The 17,766-nt window shown below is 38.1% G+C and overlaps 1 long non-coding RNA gene across 1 annotated transcript in view; it reads right to left on the bottom strand.

The window, feature by feature from the left end:
• The window catches only part of LOC142362239 (uncharacterized), a 63,584-nt gene that overhangs the window by 24,290 nt on the left and 21,528 nt on the right, over positions 1–17,766 (bottom strand). The window contains exon 3 of the long non-coding RNA XR_012764852.1: positions 6,334–6,408. This is a non-coding gene — a long non-coding RNA (uncharacterized LOC142362239). The remainder of the gene's footprint in view (positions 1–6,333; positions 6,409–17,766) is intronic.

Below are 17,766 nucleotides of genomic sequence, written 5' to 3'. Positions count from 1 at the left end.
TACTTTACTTCTAATCAGATAAGTAATCTAGCATTACTTTTATTTTCAGTATTTTTAAGTATAGGTCAACACCAAGTTTCTCATATGAAATTTTACAGAAGTTGCCTATAGAATTTTTACTCTTCATTATTCTAATAATTGAGTGAAAAAAATCTGTTTGCTACTGGGCCTGTTAATACAGATTGAATTCAGTGGCAGAAAGCAAACAGCTAAAATCGACTTGTTCAAGATTTTAAATGAAATATTTACAGTAAGAAATTAGCACTTTTTGTTAGTTCCAGGAATAATAACAAAAGTTTTCCTCATACACATTTTTAATTACAAACTGGAATCCTATTTTTAAAAAAGATTTAAAAACTGCAGACATCCCTCTTTCACTTGTCTCTGCGTTCATGTTATTAAACACAGCTTGACAGGTTTTTCTTTGACACATGCAATTTTCAAACACTGCACAACATCTCCATGCTCCTTGTTTTAAAATGTTTTATAGTTTTATAGTTCATACTTACAATATTATGCCAGTAGAAGTGGCTTTCACCAAACTGCTTAATCCTCCCCAGACTTGGCATAAAAGTCAGTTGAAGATAGAATGGCTCAATGGTTCTTTCACCCTTCTCCCTCAGATTTATGTAAAGGCACTGAATATGCAAATGTTCCTCATTTGAAAAATGTTGTTGCATAAAATTAGTTGACAGAAATTATGTGCAACAGGTCTTCTGTTTTGACCTTCAGTCAGATCTGCAGTTTGTAGTCTCACGTCCAGCTGCTCTATTTGATACAGAGTGTGATTCATGTGCATGTAAACACGAAGTTTGAAAACAGCAGGGCTTATTCTGAAATGTTCAATTGGATTTTGCTTCAATGAGAAAGATGGAGAAAAAAATCAAAGAGTATCAAGAGTTGGCACAAAAAGAACTGCATATGCAAAACTGCAAGTATAATTGAAAGGCCAGATTCAAGCTTTTTTGAGCAGCAAAGCAGTTTAATCGGGTAGAGTCTTGATCACATAATGGCAGCTAACTCAAAATACTCATTCACTCCTAAGGATTATGGTAGAGGAGATGATTCGGGGCCAAGGTACCTTAGAGGGGGTGAGATTTTATCACCATTAGTGCATATTATCCACAGTAAGAACAGCAGGATTTAGCCGAATACAAAGAATCTCTCACAATGTTTTCTTAGCAAAATGTGGTATTTTTGAGAGAAGAAGAAGAAAAAAGAGAAAGCCTTCTATACCCAGGAAGTTTTGCAGATAGTAATCCCCATCCCAACCTCAACTTTTAAAGTGCATGGAAAGATGGAATACAGAGGCTGACAGAAAAGATTTACAAGCTCAAACAGGAAGGTGAACGAAGCAGCACAAGAAAAGCAAGGCAATTTCCACTGACTGATCACCATAGTCTAATCAGAGCAACAGCATTGTATCCAGTTCCCTCACCTAACAGCCACTGAGCCATAACGACATAAAAGAAATCACCAAGAGGGTAGGAAAGCAATGCACAGTGGAAAGTTCCATGAAGTGTTCCTGCTGCACATGGCTTACAGGGATACTTGGAAATGAATGTTTCACGTGTATTTTGCCATAAATACATCCCTCAGGAGATTTGCATTAGAGTCAAGGATATCTGTGTTGAATGACTTTGACAGTAATAAACTGCTTAGTAATTTTATATTTAACATAGAAAATTATTTCCAGAGTATTTTTTGGACACCAGTTGAAAAGTATAGACAGTTTCTGAAGCGTCTGTCTAATGTATAACTCTCACAGTGCATAATGCCAGTAAAACTGTTATTCTGAAGCTAAGTCTTTGTTGCAACTGTTTCCCATTTTAATTGTATGGGAAGGTTCAGTTGTTTTTCCAGAATCTGTTGCTTGGAATTAGAGATAATGAGTCCCTCAATCACGCATTACACTTCTATAAGTGAAGGGCCTAACCCATGTAATGTCTTACAGCTCCAGTTAGGTGTCCAAAAGAATACCATATTTCATTTTTCTAAAGTTGTCACTGTCATTCATGGTGATAGGAAGCGACGTATTTAGGGAGAAATGTATAGATGGTGAACCTTTGACACAAACAATACAGTGGCATTTGGCTGACAGTAAGCTGGTTGGTTAGCTGTGCCTCCTTGTCCAGTGTGAAACATAAGCTCTTCATTTCCGACTTCCATGTGACAGTCTTTTTCCTCCACATGCCCTTGTAATGGTTATTTCCCACTTTTTTTTTGTATTATGTATGGCGTTTTTTGTTTGACTTGATCCTCAGGAGGAGTTGGCGCAGTGGGAAACATCTGGGCAGAGAAAATTGCTTTGTTTCCTCTGCCAGCAAGGAGACCTGTAAACTCTCAATGGCTCTACCGCTGCTATCGGGCTCAGCTTGCTTCCATTCCCCTTTGGAACAGCAAACAGCAAAGGTATCTACGTTTCTGGGGTACTGGGGGCAGTGTGGCAAAAGGTATTCCACACCAGTGCTTGCCTAGTTATGCTGCTAATTACGTTTTGGCTTCCTCTCATTTTCCATTTCATCTGTCTCCAAAGCCTTTCACTTACGATTTTTTGGCCACTGGTTGAAGTGTGCCTGCCTATACAGAGCTAGCCTACAGCTACAGTTTATGAAGAAGTGGAGTTCAGACAGCAGCAGCTTGTCATCTCTTCAAGTTGCAGTACCATACAGTAGAACAGCTTTTACAATGGTGTTAAGTATATAGGATTCAATTTTGAAGGCAAGATTTCTGTTTCTACATGGCATATGTTTCTTGCTATTCTGGCCTTAACATCAGTTCATAGTAACTTACTGTATTTTTTCCAATTTGAATAGAAATTTATTACTGTACTTAGATGTTAAGGACCTACTAAATAATTCCATTATTGTGGCTTATTATTCATGGTACTAGGAATTCACTAATAAACAAGATCAAATTCTTTTAATCTTGTTGCTTTATAATGGGGGTAACTGTATGAAGGCTTACACACATCAATACTGATTTTTTAATTATGTATGCACAAAATACACAAAGACATAGCCATATATGCTCTCCATATATATATACACACACACAGACGACTGAAGAATATAGATATATATTGTTAATTGGTGCATAAAGATATCAACAATTTCTTACTTAATTGATAGATCTAAAAAAAAAAAAAAAAAGCCCTCTGAACAGAGATCCTCACTTTGTCCCTGGTAGGATCAATTTCCAACAAATCCAAGAAAAATCTGTCTGTATCTAAGGTTGTATTTTATTTATCACACCTACTTGCAGATAACCTTCCACTTATTATGGGAATACCATGTAAAAGTAGAGTCAAACCACCTATACAAGCTGATTTTTATTGCTTGGTAAATATAAGAGTTGTTTAATATAGCTAAACACAGGGATAGATGTACCTAGGAATGAAGAAAATATGTCAAATTCGGAAGAATGGGGATACTATCCTAAACTACAGCATCACTGGAAAACTTGTCAAAATTGTGATCATTAAGAAATGTCTGTTTCCAATATGGTATAGACAGAGAATATAATCCTTGAATAGAAGGTTGTGTAACAGTGTCAGGAGTGGTAATTTCTTAGTAATATGGCATTAATGAGATCACTGCTGAAACTCACTGCTATCTGTGCTTCTAAAGGGAACTTGACAGCAGGGACTCAGAAAGGAGCTACAAGAATAGCTAGTGGTTTGTTAATCTTTTGGTAAAATCACCTGTAATTTAGTTTTCACTTCTGTTACAGTTCTTTCCATTATTTCATTCCCATTTACACTTCATTTTTCTCCTGAAGCTAGTATCAGTCAATTTACTGAAAAGCGGAGCAAGTAATTCTTTCTTTTCGTGTCAATAGCTATGGTTTCTTTAACTTCTTTACCATTCAGCTACTTATTTTAGGTCTTCATCCCCAGGTATCTCTATCCCTGTGTTTAGTGCATCAACATAGTGATGAATTGCTGCAGAGCAATCATCTTAACCTATAGTTTGTCTGCTACTTCTCTGTGGCAATCTATGCCCATCCAGTGGTGAAATGCAAGGCAGCGGATTACTTTCAGTGATGTTTGAGCTAATGTGCTTTTTCATGACTGAAGTGTGTTTACAGATAATTTCTGTGTCTCAGCTGACAGGTGGGTGCTTGTAAAGCTATTGCTAAAGGCATGTGCCTGTACCCGCAACTTAGCAAACTCTGGACTTTTGAAATCCTAAATCCACTTACAGATATGAACCTCTGTACCCTTCTGACTGAACTTCCAATTGCGCAGTCTAAGTTCATTTTCTATAATGTCTTCCTTAAATACAGACTGTCCCAACTACTTGTAAGCTAATGGCCTTTCTAGTGCACTCTAGCTCTGTCAGAAATTGTTGGTGAAGAAATGTGTGTCCTATAACAGCACAGAGATTTAACTCTATCTTCAGAATGATGTTTCCTAAAATATTTCTGCAAATTAAAGGTCATAGTGACATACTCTGACTAATATTTCTTTCTCTAGTATAAGAAACGAACCAGATTATTTGAGAAAGCAATTATATTTTATTTTCTGCAAGTAAGAGTGGGAAAAAATGTGATTCCTTGCACTTCTATTTAAAACCATGGGAAATATGAAAAGACTCAGGCTGTTGGGGAGATGGTTGACTTACATGCAGTTTTCTAAATGTTTGAACCCCAGAAGTACGCAGGAGGTATCACATTGCACTGAATAAAGAGGTATGTGCACAACCCATAACCCAGCCTAGAAGCTGCCTTCTTTCAGCAATTACTCTCTTTTGTCACCTTTGCATGCCTATGTGTGAAGTCTGTGGAACCCAAAAGTTTTGGACTAAAATTCCTGCCTCTTACTGTGATTTCTTAATGAGATCCCTTAATGTGATCTCTCTCTGCCTTTCAGTTGAGCAAAAAAAAAGCCCAAAAGCTGCCCAGACTTTCTCTACTTCTGTTTGACTGTGGAAGGTGAAACACATTTTTTGAGCTGTAACTTTTAAGCATAACCTTGATACTGACTCCTGTTTTTTCGCAGATCTAAACAGGCTTTCAAGAAAATTAACTATAAAATTTTATTTCTTGCCTCTCAGTTATTGACTAATACTCTCCCCAGGCATGTGGGTTTTTGTACTTCAACAGAACTACCTACCTGAGTGAAACCATGGCTCTTCTGACGTCAAAGGCAAAACTCAATTTCATGACTGGATTTTACCCTCTGGGTTATATTTTCGAAGTATATGTTTCAACAGTATAAAATGCTCTGTAAGCCCCATGCCAACCCCACCAGCACCACACATAGTAAGACATTTTTGCATTGGCATGAACAATCCTGGTACCTCCCTTCCTGTGGTTTTGCTTTTTCTGTACATAGACATTTAGATTTAAATTTTGGGAGAAAATGTTATTTATATATCTATCTACATAACCTCTACATCACTGCTGGTGCAATATAAATAACACTGTTAATAAATAACAACAAAACTATGTTTGTTTTGTTTTTTACAGTGCCTTTATGTTAACCCTAACCAATGCTGTATTAATTTTGTATTTCTTAAATGTTTTTCTATTTTAAAGTTCTTAGCAGTGTGGGCCTCTACTATAGCAGAGTGGTTCTTGATCCTCATCATAATGGGTATATTCTCAATAAAAGTAGCCTTTCTGGCACTCTCACCAGAATACTCATGATACATTTACCATAGTGTGGTGAGTAATACAGGTTTAGACTCTGTGTTTCTCCATTATATTTCATATAACTCTAAAAACCACCAGAAAATACATACCCTAAGCAGAACATTTCTTATGAACATTATAGTGTTTCTATAACGTAAATTTTTCTTGAGAATAGATTGTTTCTTTACCCTGTTAGGGGCTATGGATGATCAGAATCTACTCTTGATTTGACTGACTAGAGACCCATACTTACCAAAATTCTCATTGGCTTAGCTCACCAGGATGTTGGGGAACACAAACTTTCCCCAACACATTAAAGATGCAGTAACACAAGGAATAATCAAAATGATATCTTAAATGCAATTCAGAGAGGAAAAATTACAGATTTTAACACAAGGATCACATAAAGACAGCCCTAGAGAATGAGGGATGATAGACCAATGCTCTTTCTCCACGTTTTTCTTTTTATAGAATCCTTCTACTTAGCAACAGCTATACACATTTTATGAAGAAATGTTTTTATCCTATAAGAATGATTATATTTTCACAAATAGAAGTGGAATCGCAGATAACTTCTTAAGAAAATCAGCATTTGAGAATTATGCTAAAATAACCTTCTTTTTGTTAGAAGGCCTGCACAAAACTAGAAGCGAATCACAGGCGCAAGGACTTTTGGCATAGACAGAGCATACTTACAGGAACAGAGGTGAAAGGGCTGCTTGGCTTTTGAGAAAACTTGCCTCTTGCAAATATATGTAATTCTCACCACAGCTGAGTAATAGAAAGAAAGATTTCTTTAATATACAATCCATGGTTCTTATGTATAAAAACGTTTTCTTTTATCACATATCACCTTGTCTTAGCATGAATATATGGAAAAGTTTAGATGAAAAACGTAAAAATTGAAACTGAAGATCAAAATTATCCAGCCTTTTGTAACAAACAAACAAACAAAATATATACCTGGGATTTAAATAGATGTCTTCCATGTGTAGGCTGTTCATATTTTGCCACTCACTGTAGTGTTACTGTATACAGTTATACTGCATTATATACACTTCTAAAATTCCACAGAACTGTCTTACACTACACTTGTTTTCATTGGGTGAACAACCTATACCAGAGCTCCTTGATCAAACACCATGCAACAGTCACACAACATTCTATTAAATAGAAGAGAAAAAACCTTTGCTATCAACACTCACACTTCTTGTAAATATTGTCTTCTTACTCAACTGATCTGCTTCCTCTCTGATTATTAGGCTTGTATCTACTGACTTTATTGACATAATAATCTTTGCTTAACTTTATTTCTGTAAGCCCCATAGAATCATTACTAATAAGCGCTCATTACTAGATTTAGTCCTATTTGTGCAAAACTGCAGAGTTGTTTGCTAATTCTAATCGAACTTCTTTTTTCAACCCTACTGAAGAAAATAGAGTTACATGGAAATCACCTAGAGGCTAACTTACTGTCCATAAACTTTTATAACTGGTGAGAAAATGTTGTCAGGAAAGATCTCATTTTCATTGGTTGGTCTCACAGAGTATTTGCAGCCTTGGAAGGTTACACAACACATATTTTTCTGTATAAATTGAGCTGTCTTGTTTTTTGAATTGTTGAAACTCAGCAAACATGGAACATAGTGATATCAGTTTTATTCGCTTTTCAGATTAAAAGTAAGCTTTAACTGTCCTTGAAAATCCCTTCCCAGTTTTACGATTCACGAAGCACAAACTGCCTCACCATGTGAGCAACGCCTTCATGTACACCTGACCTACTCCAGTTTCCTGGCCTATCTTCACAGCTCAGAGAGAGTTACAGAAGATAAGTTCTGATACAGTAGAGTGGCTACAGGGTACTGAAAGCGACATTAAACAATTGAACTATTGTTAGCTATCAGTTTGACTCTCTGCCAACCAGCTAAATGAATCACTTTGAAAAATTAAACAAAAAGAGGTTTAATTTGACATGACTGATGTTTGACTTTCCGCTTTTTTGTTTTAGTAGGGACCCAATGCTGATGCCATGCCAGCCAGAGAACAAGCACTACATATCTGTCCTTTGCCAACCCATAATTAATGCATTAAAACCTTTTATTTTTCATTTCTATTGTTTGGTATTATGAGTGTGTAGTGTGGACCCATAAGTCTACATTAAAGCCCCTAGATATTTCACAATTAATACTTCCCTATCCTCTTAAAATGTTTCCATGTTTTTCTTTGTTCTTTATGCAGTAAATAATCCCAGAGGGATACTGAATACAGATAGCTAAATAATTTCTGTTCTTTTAGCAGTTTATAGGTGCCCTTCAATCTCCTGAAAAAGGCAAAGGGCAGGGGAGGCAGGGTTGTTGCAATAGAATGTTTTATAGAGTGAATTCAGCTTGGTTGTATAAAATGTGAACGTTGGAGTAAATCTTCTGTTTGGCAAGTAAAGTTAGCAAAGGGCCTGCTGCTTGACCATCTACAGTTTTGTGTTTCTTCTCTTTGATAGGTTTCTTGTTCTTATTGCCACTTACAACAAACACTCTGGGCCAAATTTTCCACCCTGTTACAACACGCAACCATGTTGGCATTAATTTGGTAACAGTGGTGTTACCAAGGCAGAAGAATTTGCTCTTCACATTTATAGGCTGCCTTTCATCTGAGGATATCAAAGAACCAGCTTGACCAAAATCAAGTTCCAAGATCTAAACACTCCCAAACTTTGGGGAAGCACAGAGCCAGCCTTTGCAGCCAGATCCATTTCTGATCCATATTTAAGGCATTTCTGCCTTGAACCAAGAGGTGCAAATTAGTTACAACACTCCCTACACAGAACAGGAACCTGAAGGGAATACTGAGAATTATTAAAACCTGTGGTTTGTTTCAAAATCAATTTCTCATTTAGAGACATAATTGTGGTTCTAGAGGGCATAAGCCAAAAAGAGTTCTGAATATTTTATTTTCTACTTGGTGCAAACCCAATTGCATCAACAGTTTTGCCTGAAAGGAAAAAAACTATCTACGGAACTTGAAAACCTTGTTCGAGTTGGCTGCAGAAAGACTTAAACAAGATAAATTGTTACTATGATACACGTTACTTCATGTCTTCTAATCACAACAGCAGAAAACCATTTCCATTTTCTTAAGTCAATCAGTCAACTCAGTCAATGCGATATATTTCCTGCAGTATTCAGAAACTGAAAAATGAAAAATACAAAACTTTCATCACTACAGAAATGAGAAAGGATTCATTAATTAAAAAGAACCTGCAGCAGAGGTCATTTGTATTGAGGACAAGTGGCTTACACTACAAGAGGTTCTTCAAAGCATGCCCTTGTCTGCTTATGGACCTTGGCTCTGCAAGATACAGAACTCACCTGGGCAGATTTGATACCTCCTATGCCTGTTTAAACTTGTGATGATAGAAATAACAGGCACAGCTCTTCTTCTTTCCCTGCATAGGAAGCAAGGAGAGGTCAGCGGAGCTTCCTATGACTTTGTTCATGAGCAGACACTAAACCCACATTTTTTTAAGCTACTAGTAACAGTATTTATTAAAAAAAAAAAGAAAATTGTGAAGATTAACATAGGCTAGGGAATGACTTGGTAGAAGTAAATCTTGAACTGAACTAATTGCCTTTAATTTTTCTCTACAATTTCTAAAAACTATCAGAGTCGGGAGGTGGAGAAAGAATGATTAAATAGAAAATACACAGCTGGGAAATTGAAATAGCCAGCCTTGGCATGGGACATGATCCCCTCTTTGCACAGAACTCTTCTGTGGGGCAGATTTAGAAGGGAGTAAAACGTTTCTAAAAGCTGTAAGTCTGCTTATGCTATTCTAAAATATGACCCAAATGCTAATGAGGAAGAGTCAGACTGTTTCATGGACCTCCCACTAAGTCCATGTTCATGCACTACACAAAAAGAAAAGTTTTGCATATTAGGCTAAAATTAACTCTTCCTTTTCCCTCCTCAAAATGAAGAAAAGAGGCACTATGCATGATGCTGCTGCGGGTCTGGGAATCCAATTCCCTCAGCTGCTGTCAACACCACTGGTCAGACGGTGAGTACCAGCACAACTATCAACAGCAGCTTCTCTGCCATCTGTGTTGCAAGTTGGGTAGTTCTTCCAGCAAAGGCGTTGCCAGTCACAGGACTTCTGTCTGCCTAGATCTCCCTTGTGAGCTGCTGAAAAGGTGACTTCTCTGGCACAGTTTTACGGATATCCATCTGAGGAATCTTCTTGACAGACTGACCTCTACATTCAAGTGAATTTAAATTTTGGGTTAGAAATGAATGGATGGCAAACAGTATAAATATCAGACATGCTCCTCTCTCAGAATGAGTGACTAAAAACAAGCCTTCTATGTATCTGCAGTCTTTTCTTTGCCTCAAATATTTGTTCCCTTACCACTTTTATTTTACAAGCTGAAATTACTCACTGAATATTTACTGACAGGCAATATCTACCTATTTATCTCCTGTGGGCAATGGTTTTATAAAATGAATCTGAGCTGTAAGCTCTTAAACCCCAAATTAGCTACTTTCATGTTTTCTAGTGTATAGCATCTGATAGTAACCAAAAAAATTAACAATAGCTGTTTAATGCTTTAATGTACTTGACAGACTAACTGTAGGTTCTCTGTTTTGAAAAGAGAGAGAGAGTTACAAGAAACTTTAAAAACAAGAATAGTATTTGCGAGTTACTAAATGTAACACTTTTTCCATTCTAATATATATCCATATAATTTTGAATAGTAGTAATATAATTGTCACTTGACATTTCCCCTTAGAAAATATAGAACTATTGTATTCACCTTTTAGAACACTTCTTCTAACAAAAGAAATGTGTGTACACAGCTTCTAGGTCAACATTCTTCAGAAGAAAGTCCCTGTGTATTTTTGTAACAACTGCCTTTTCTTTCCATTTCATTCCCGCTACGAATCTTAGATTAGTAAGTGCTAAGAAGTGGGGATTTTGTGGTGTTTAAGATAAGATTAATTAGCTTTGCAAAATCTAATTAACACACACAGAAACACATGTTACAATCTACTAACATACCTTACTTTGAGAAAGCCGTAATGAGACCTTAACAAAATCATACCGAAGGAAGAAACAAACAAAACAAACAAACAAACCCCAAACCCTTTGTTTGGAATATCTGAGCCCGGAAAGTAGGGAAAGCAGAAAAAAGTTACATTTGAGACCTGTACAGACCATCATGAACCTCTAAGTTTTGTTTACTCAAAAGTGAAAAACAGACAACACATGCCTTAGTACAGAGTCTGAAGAAGACTAAAGACTATCATCTTTTCCTCGGAGGCTCCGTGCAAAAGCCCACTTGAACACAGGCACTAGCGTTCTCTGAGGACTTTGTGCTGTATCCAGGAAGGATGAAGGCATTTAAAGTACGACTGAAGTTGGAACTGAGGCCCTGAGACCGAAAGCGGGATCCAAGTAAGACTTATCAGCTGTTGCTTCATCTTGAAGTTGTTTAAATTCACTCTCTCTATATATATCTATATCTGTTTGATTCAGTGCTTCCTCTGCCATTGCCAGCCTAGGTATGGTCAGGATCCAGAAAAAAACCTGTTCTACTAGCTTAAAATCTCTGAGTAACTGAATGCAACAGACATTCAGAGAGACATTTAACACATATTCGTGCAACTGGACTTTCTAGAGGCAGCAGTTGTGAGCCATAAAGTTGTTTGTTTTTTTAATACCCAGAGGTGGAAGTACCCCTTTTTGCAGAGTATCTTACATTGCTTCCCCAGGAAGTGAAAAATGCAAATTCAACACTTTAAGGACATATTTGAGAGGTCTCAAATTCTACTTCCGGAGCAGTTGGCTGATATGGAGGCTATTGTGCAGAAAAGATCAGATGTGATATAGCAATTTACAGTAAAGAGTATGTTTCTGAATGGTAGCGATAGAGACCACTGGTCAACTAGATGGGGTATTCTGGATTCTGGTGTTTGCTCCTGAGGCTGGAACAGGGACAAAAATCAAGAATCATTACTGTGAGGTATGTGTCCTAAATAGGAGGTACAGAAACAGGTTTCTTCTTGGCTTTTCTGGATCAGTGAAATTTGAACGCTTTTCTGGATGGTGTCACAACTTCAATAGTATGGCCATGGTGTGATTTAAAGGCTTTTTTGGGGAAGTAAGAAATGAACATTTCCTGCCCTTGGTTATATGGGACTTCTGAATCCCAGTAAGTGCCCTTGCCACATCATATCACATCTCAACGTGGAACAACATGCAGGTCTGCACAATCACCACCGTGGCACCCTGGGAGAATGAAACTGAAGTGCACAGCTTGAACTTGAAGCCTCAGTGTGTTATGGCCAAGTCCCTGATGTAATCTGCAAGAGACCGAGACTGCAATATTCCCTTCAGAGTCCACTCGCCTGCATTCACATTTGCCCCTCAAGCCAATGGCACTGACCCCAGCTCTTCCAAGTCCTCACATTGTTAGTTCCCAAGCTGTCAGTCTACTAAGGGAAGCAGACAACTGTCGCAGTATCAGTAAATATGTATTCAAAGTAATACACAGAACTTTGAGGATCTCCCATGAAAAGGATTCTAGACCAGGCATCCAAGGTTAGAAGGACACACCTTTTGAAGCTGTAAGTTAGATTTGCTCCCTTAGCAGAAAACTGAAATTCTTAGCATGTCCTTCTGGCCCGATGTAGGAAGTCCCCTGTACAGGCCTCTTGCACATGTTTTTGGTTCATCCTTTCTCCCCATGCTCAGCACAGCCAATACTAGTGCTTAGCACAGGATGTGGGATCCAGTCTAGGGGCATGGTGCCTAATTTTCAGCCTTTAGCAGGGCTAGTCCTTAGGCTTTGAACTGGACAAATTACCCAACTGTTGCAAAAGTACAAATGTTTTGTAACTTCCTGTGTTCAAAAGACACGCTTTAAATAACAGTATGTTAATAAATTCTATGTTCTTCATTTTTAGGCTCAACCTGGTAGTGTCTATAGTACTCTGCGAGGCTTCTTGTATAAAAAAGCACTGCAAACATTCAGGTCAGTTAGCCATGAACTTGTGCAATACTTAAACTAAGGGAACCACGTCCTCACAGGGTGTTTAACTGAAATCTGTGAAAAAAATAAGTTAAACCAATGCAACTTGTTTCTACAGGCAAAGCTCAGGGCATGTCGCCCTGCATTTATTCTGCATATGCAGACTCCTCCAAAAGGAACACGGGGCATAAGTTCCAAGGTTTGAGAACAGTGCATTCCACCTAATCCCGAATTAACTTGCAAAAAGGCCAGCCAACGTTGGTTAACGCCATTCTGGCTATGGGTTTAGTACACACTGTTCACTCGAATACTCTTCATTGCTCCACATTCTGCTCCACTTGAGCACTGTGCATTGCTCACTTTTGACGCAAGATTCATATTTCACCTATCATACAAAATTCCTCATAGCATCACCAGCAGACAAACCAGGAGATCTAGAGACATTACAGCCCTTATACATGGCTCTAAAAAAAAGGCAACTTGTTTCATTGCTCTGTGCCTAGCAAAATCTTTCCACTTAAAGCCAGGACACGCCAGAGACCATGAGCAAAGCTGACCGTCTTTATTCTAAAAAACAAAGATTAGGGCTGCTATACGAGCAGGAAAGTGAACTATGGCAGATACAGCAAAGGTTGCCTGGTCCTTTTCTATATGTCACCAGTTACCTATGCTTGCATGAGCTGAAACTCAAATTTTAAGAAAGATGAATATTTAGAAATAAAAAATCTGGTCATTTTTAAATGAAACTTAACTCGTGTTTCATGTGTGGAATTAGGAGACTTTCATAAAACCTCTTGTCTGGCCTTGGATGATTCTGAGGTATTTTTGTTGGGTCCCAAACTCTATAAACTAGCCACTACTAACAGCTTCCTTCTGTGAGAGGCTCTGTTTCAAACTACAGCAAAACTCAAATGTTAATTCCAAAATAAACAGTTCCTTTAAAAGTAAATTGATAAATAACTCCCCTGTAATCACATAATTAGTGGTACAATGTGTTAACCGCTTTTGTAAAAGCAATTTAAATGCTCACCATTCACATTGTCAAAAATATCATTGACCCAGTTGCTTAAAAACAACTGATGAAATGAATGCTCATCTTTACTGTGGTTATTAATGCCAGGGCAGATCTGTACACGTACAGCAACAGGCCCTTCATTGGTACACATCCACACTGTGTTTTTGTAGTTTTTCTTTAAAATTTTGGAGGTTGGGACCGAGTGGCAAGGATCCACATCTGGCCTACTCACTTATCCCTAGTCATTGAATCCACTAACTAAACTTCCTACATACTGAGCATCAGCAGCTGTTAGGAAAAATTGTACCTCAGCAAATCAGAAACATTTAATATCTAAAGCTTTAGTAACACTATCATACTTCATAAAACATGAAATGCCCACAGTCAAGTGATTTGCTCCCTACAGGCTTTCACATCAGAGAACACCTGAAAAAATTATAGGGATAGACTCTTATACTTGTGAACCAAGTAAAACTCAGGGTAACAAAAGGGCTTTTAAGGAAATTTTCCACCCCTCATTATGAAACAGAGATCGAGATGATTAGATCTGAGCATGATTAGGTCCAAATTAATATTGGAATTCAGTCAACAGAAGCAAATACCCTCATTTTAACTTTACTCAAGATCATCACCATGCCTGCAAAATCTCTGCCGTCTGTGAAATATTTTATCTTTATAAAAGGTCTAGTCTGTATGTGTGAAAAGTGTTTTCCACTTGCGTGCTCTTGAGCAGATAATTATAGAATAACTTTTCTCAATATGTTGAGAACATTCCTTGGGATATGGACTAACTTTGGTGGGCAACTTTCCTGACAGAGGCTGAGCTGCCATTATTAAAAATTAAAGCTCTAACTCTTGTGCTTGTGAAAGGTGTGCCTGCAAAAATTGAAGCAATTGGTGCAGAAGGGTCTGTCTGCAGCTCACACTTTTAGGCATGCACCAAATCCACTGATTACAAGAGGTGCTAATGCCAGTACTGCTCACTATTTCACTACTGATACATGTACAAAGGAAAAAGTACATCAGTAGGAATCCTTACCTCACTGTTTCTGAGAGTAAGCAGTAAAAAACGGTATGTAATAAGGATAAACTAGAATATACATACGCTAAGGTGATTGACCTTAAAAGCTCATGGGAAAACAATGAGTTTGATTTCATTGTGAAAGTGGGCTCAGCTTTTAAAAGACTGAGAAGTATTGTTCCAGGAAGATGTAATGATTTTACAATAACAGCAGATACCCAAATAGCAACAAACCTCTGCACACAAAATGCCTGACTTGCTTGTAAACAGTTGTGCAGCCCATGTCTATCATTCTAAATTTTCAATTTTCAATTCCTTGCCTCCTGGGCTTAAAAGAAGATTCTTTACTAATAAACTAATAAATCTGCCTTCGGATATTATCACCTATTCAATAGTTATTTACCAATAGTTCAACCCAGCTGAGCTGCTCCCAAGCTTTTGTATCAGCACACCTAGTTGTGGGACCACCACTTCTGCCTGATGACCTCCCCATGAATGCTGCAGCTCCTCCATTTGGGAAACACTGACTTTGGTTGTAGAACTCACAGGAGAATGAACAGAAATGTCACCATCTTCAGAAATAAATGTATAGTCAATATACCTTTTACTATGAGTTCTCAGTATAAATACAGAGTGCTCTTACACTCCATCACATAAACAGGTACACGAATGTCCGTTCAGGCAAGCTATAATGTGACCAATATTTCTATTTTTAAATACTCAGGAAGAACTTTGATACTTCAGTAATGGGCCGGATACTTCAGTCCTACACGGACTGTACAAGTAATTGTGCAAAGAATCATATCCAGAACAACAGCGTCAGGGTTTGATTTCTACATAAAGCAGTACTCTGGCACTCGTGGCTCCTATGATAGACTTGGAAGCAGACAGACCAATTTTCAAGCAAGCCAAAGCTATCAAAAAACAGATATGGTGTTGAAACCAGTTATTCAGTCCCCACCAGTTCAAATGTTCTTCCATACTGACAGGGCTTGTAACCCAAGTCGTACTGAAAAATGCCATTTAGCATCATTGACGAAAATCGTGAAAATTGAGACTGGAAATGTAAAAGCAAATGGAAAAACGTGATGTAGGATCAGGGTGGCCATGTGTTGTTCATTGTGGAAAATACCTACACAGTGACTTTGTCTAAAAAATGGACAATATCTATACTTTTACCAAAAAGACATAATAGAAAAAAATAGCTCTAGATCAACAGGAACCACCTCAAAGGCCAGAATTTGGATTCTAGGAATTCAACCCTTAGATGAGTTCCATTCTACAATTATTCTTGTTCAGAACAACTCCTTTTCTACAAGTCCATACTATTCAAAAGAACAATCACTTCAAAGACTGTCACCTGATTGCTGGGTGTTAGCTCCCCTCATCGTATAGCGCAAATACAGTAATTTCTGTCCAGCCTAGAGAAACACAGCTTAGCACAGACTTAGGAACAGATGCTAAAGGCAAAACCAACATACTTTCACATGAAGCAGGTAATACTTCTCATTTGCTTTCCACTCCTTTTCTCACTTTGAGTGTATACCTCCTTTTAGAAAAGTAGAATCAGAATCTAATCAATGTTCACATTTTTGTACTTATAATAGAAAACAAAAGTTAAATCCTTCCATGGCACAGCTGCGTAGAATAGAGCAGCAGAAAACTTAAGCATGTTGAGGGAGGCATGGGGGGAAGGGGAGTCAGTAGACTTTCATTGTGTTGTTCCGGACATGCAGTAAGAAAGACAAGATGCAAGGGATGTGGTTTATTTTGGCTGCAGCTTTATTAACTCAACTCCTCTGGGAACTACCATCAATAACTTGTACAGTACAGGTCGTCATTCTTTCCATAATCATTCCCACCTGCTGGAGAGCTGCAGTTGGCCTCCCTTCTCCCCTCACCACTCCCCTCCCTCCCACACACCTCCACAGCTGGTCACCAGCTCGCTACTGACCACCATATCCTCTAAAAAAGGGTAAAGGGGCTGGAAGAGGCAATTGTCTCCTTACTGTTACAGACTTCAGCAATTCCTACTCCCTCTCATCTTCTTGCCTTTCTCTAAGTCCTCCTCCAGTTCCAGTTTATCAGACATACAGATCTTCGTGGAACAAAATACCTGTATTGCACATCTGCCTTGTGGAGGAAACAGCAATTAGCTCGGCTGAGCTTCTTCACCCCTCTGCCCTGTTTCCCAGAGAGTTAATAGTTCACTTTTGCTGCTATGCATAAAGCTGTTATCAAACTCTGCGTATACAGACTCATCAAAGTGCCTCAAATAGAAATAAATGCTGTTTATCCAGAATGCTGATTATCATGACATTCCAGATTGCTGTAACAATGTTTACTTACATCAATGTTTGAAAATATCACTTCAAATAGCAAAGGAAGTGGTTTTTTACACTGGTCAGAGAAAGCAAGAAGCAGAGAGCAATCTAATTTCCACGGGTTTTATATATGCATCAGATGATCTGTTGACCTTACATTCTTGACTTTGTTCTTTAGCTCTAAGAATGGGCATGACACCAGCAAAGAGAATGGAGGGCTTGGAATGAGAGGGATAACGTGTTTCACAAGAGCCGAGACTGTATGGAAGTGGAGATGCGCCTATTGACTATCTGCACACACAATCAGTCCCTCGGGGTGCTCACACATGAAGTTTGTATGAACCCTGTGTATGCGTGTATGCCTGCTCCTCACCTTCCCTGGCAGGAAGATGGGCCCTACGTCTGCAAATCTTGTGTAGAGGGATGAAGTATGAACAATGGGAATAGAGAAGAAAATGCAGTAAGGATTAGACTCCCACCTAAAGCCTGTCCTTTCAGAAAGTAGCAAATACATAATCAAAAGCATGCACAGAAAAGTGCAAGATATTGTGCCAGCCACTTATCAGGTAAAAGACAGAAAGGTGTCTACCAAAAAATCTATCTGATATTCCAATGGTATGGACACTGCATCTTAATAAGCTATCAGTCTGTTTTTATGCTTCTGTTCATCTAAGATTTTTTAATTTGTTTTGGCAATGTGACATATTCTATGAATTATCAGTGAACACAGGAAAGGCTTTCTAG

This window comes from Opisthocomus hoazin, chromosome 8, assembly GCF_030867145.1.
Source record: "Opisthocomus hoazin isolate bOpiHoa1 chromosome 8, bOpiHoa1.hap1, whole genome shotgun sequence".
In the NCBI taxonomy this organism is placed as follows: Eukaryota; Metazoa; Chordata; class Aves; order Opisthocomiformes; family Opisthocomidae; genus Opisthocomus; species Opisthocomus hoazin.
Note: the sequence above shows the minus strand (reverse complement) of the source record. Positions and strands in the feature narration are given on the sequence as shown.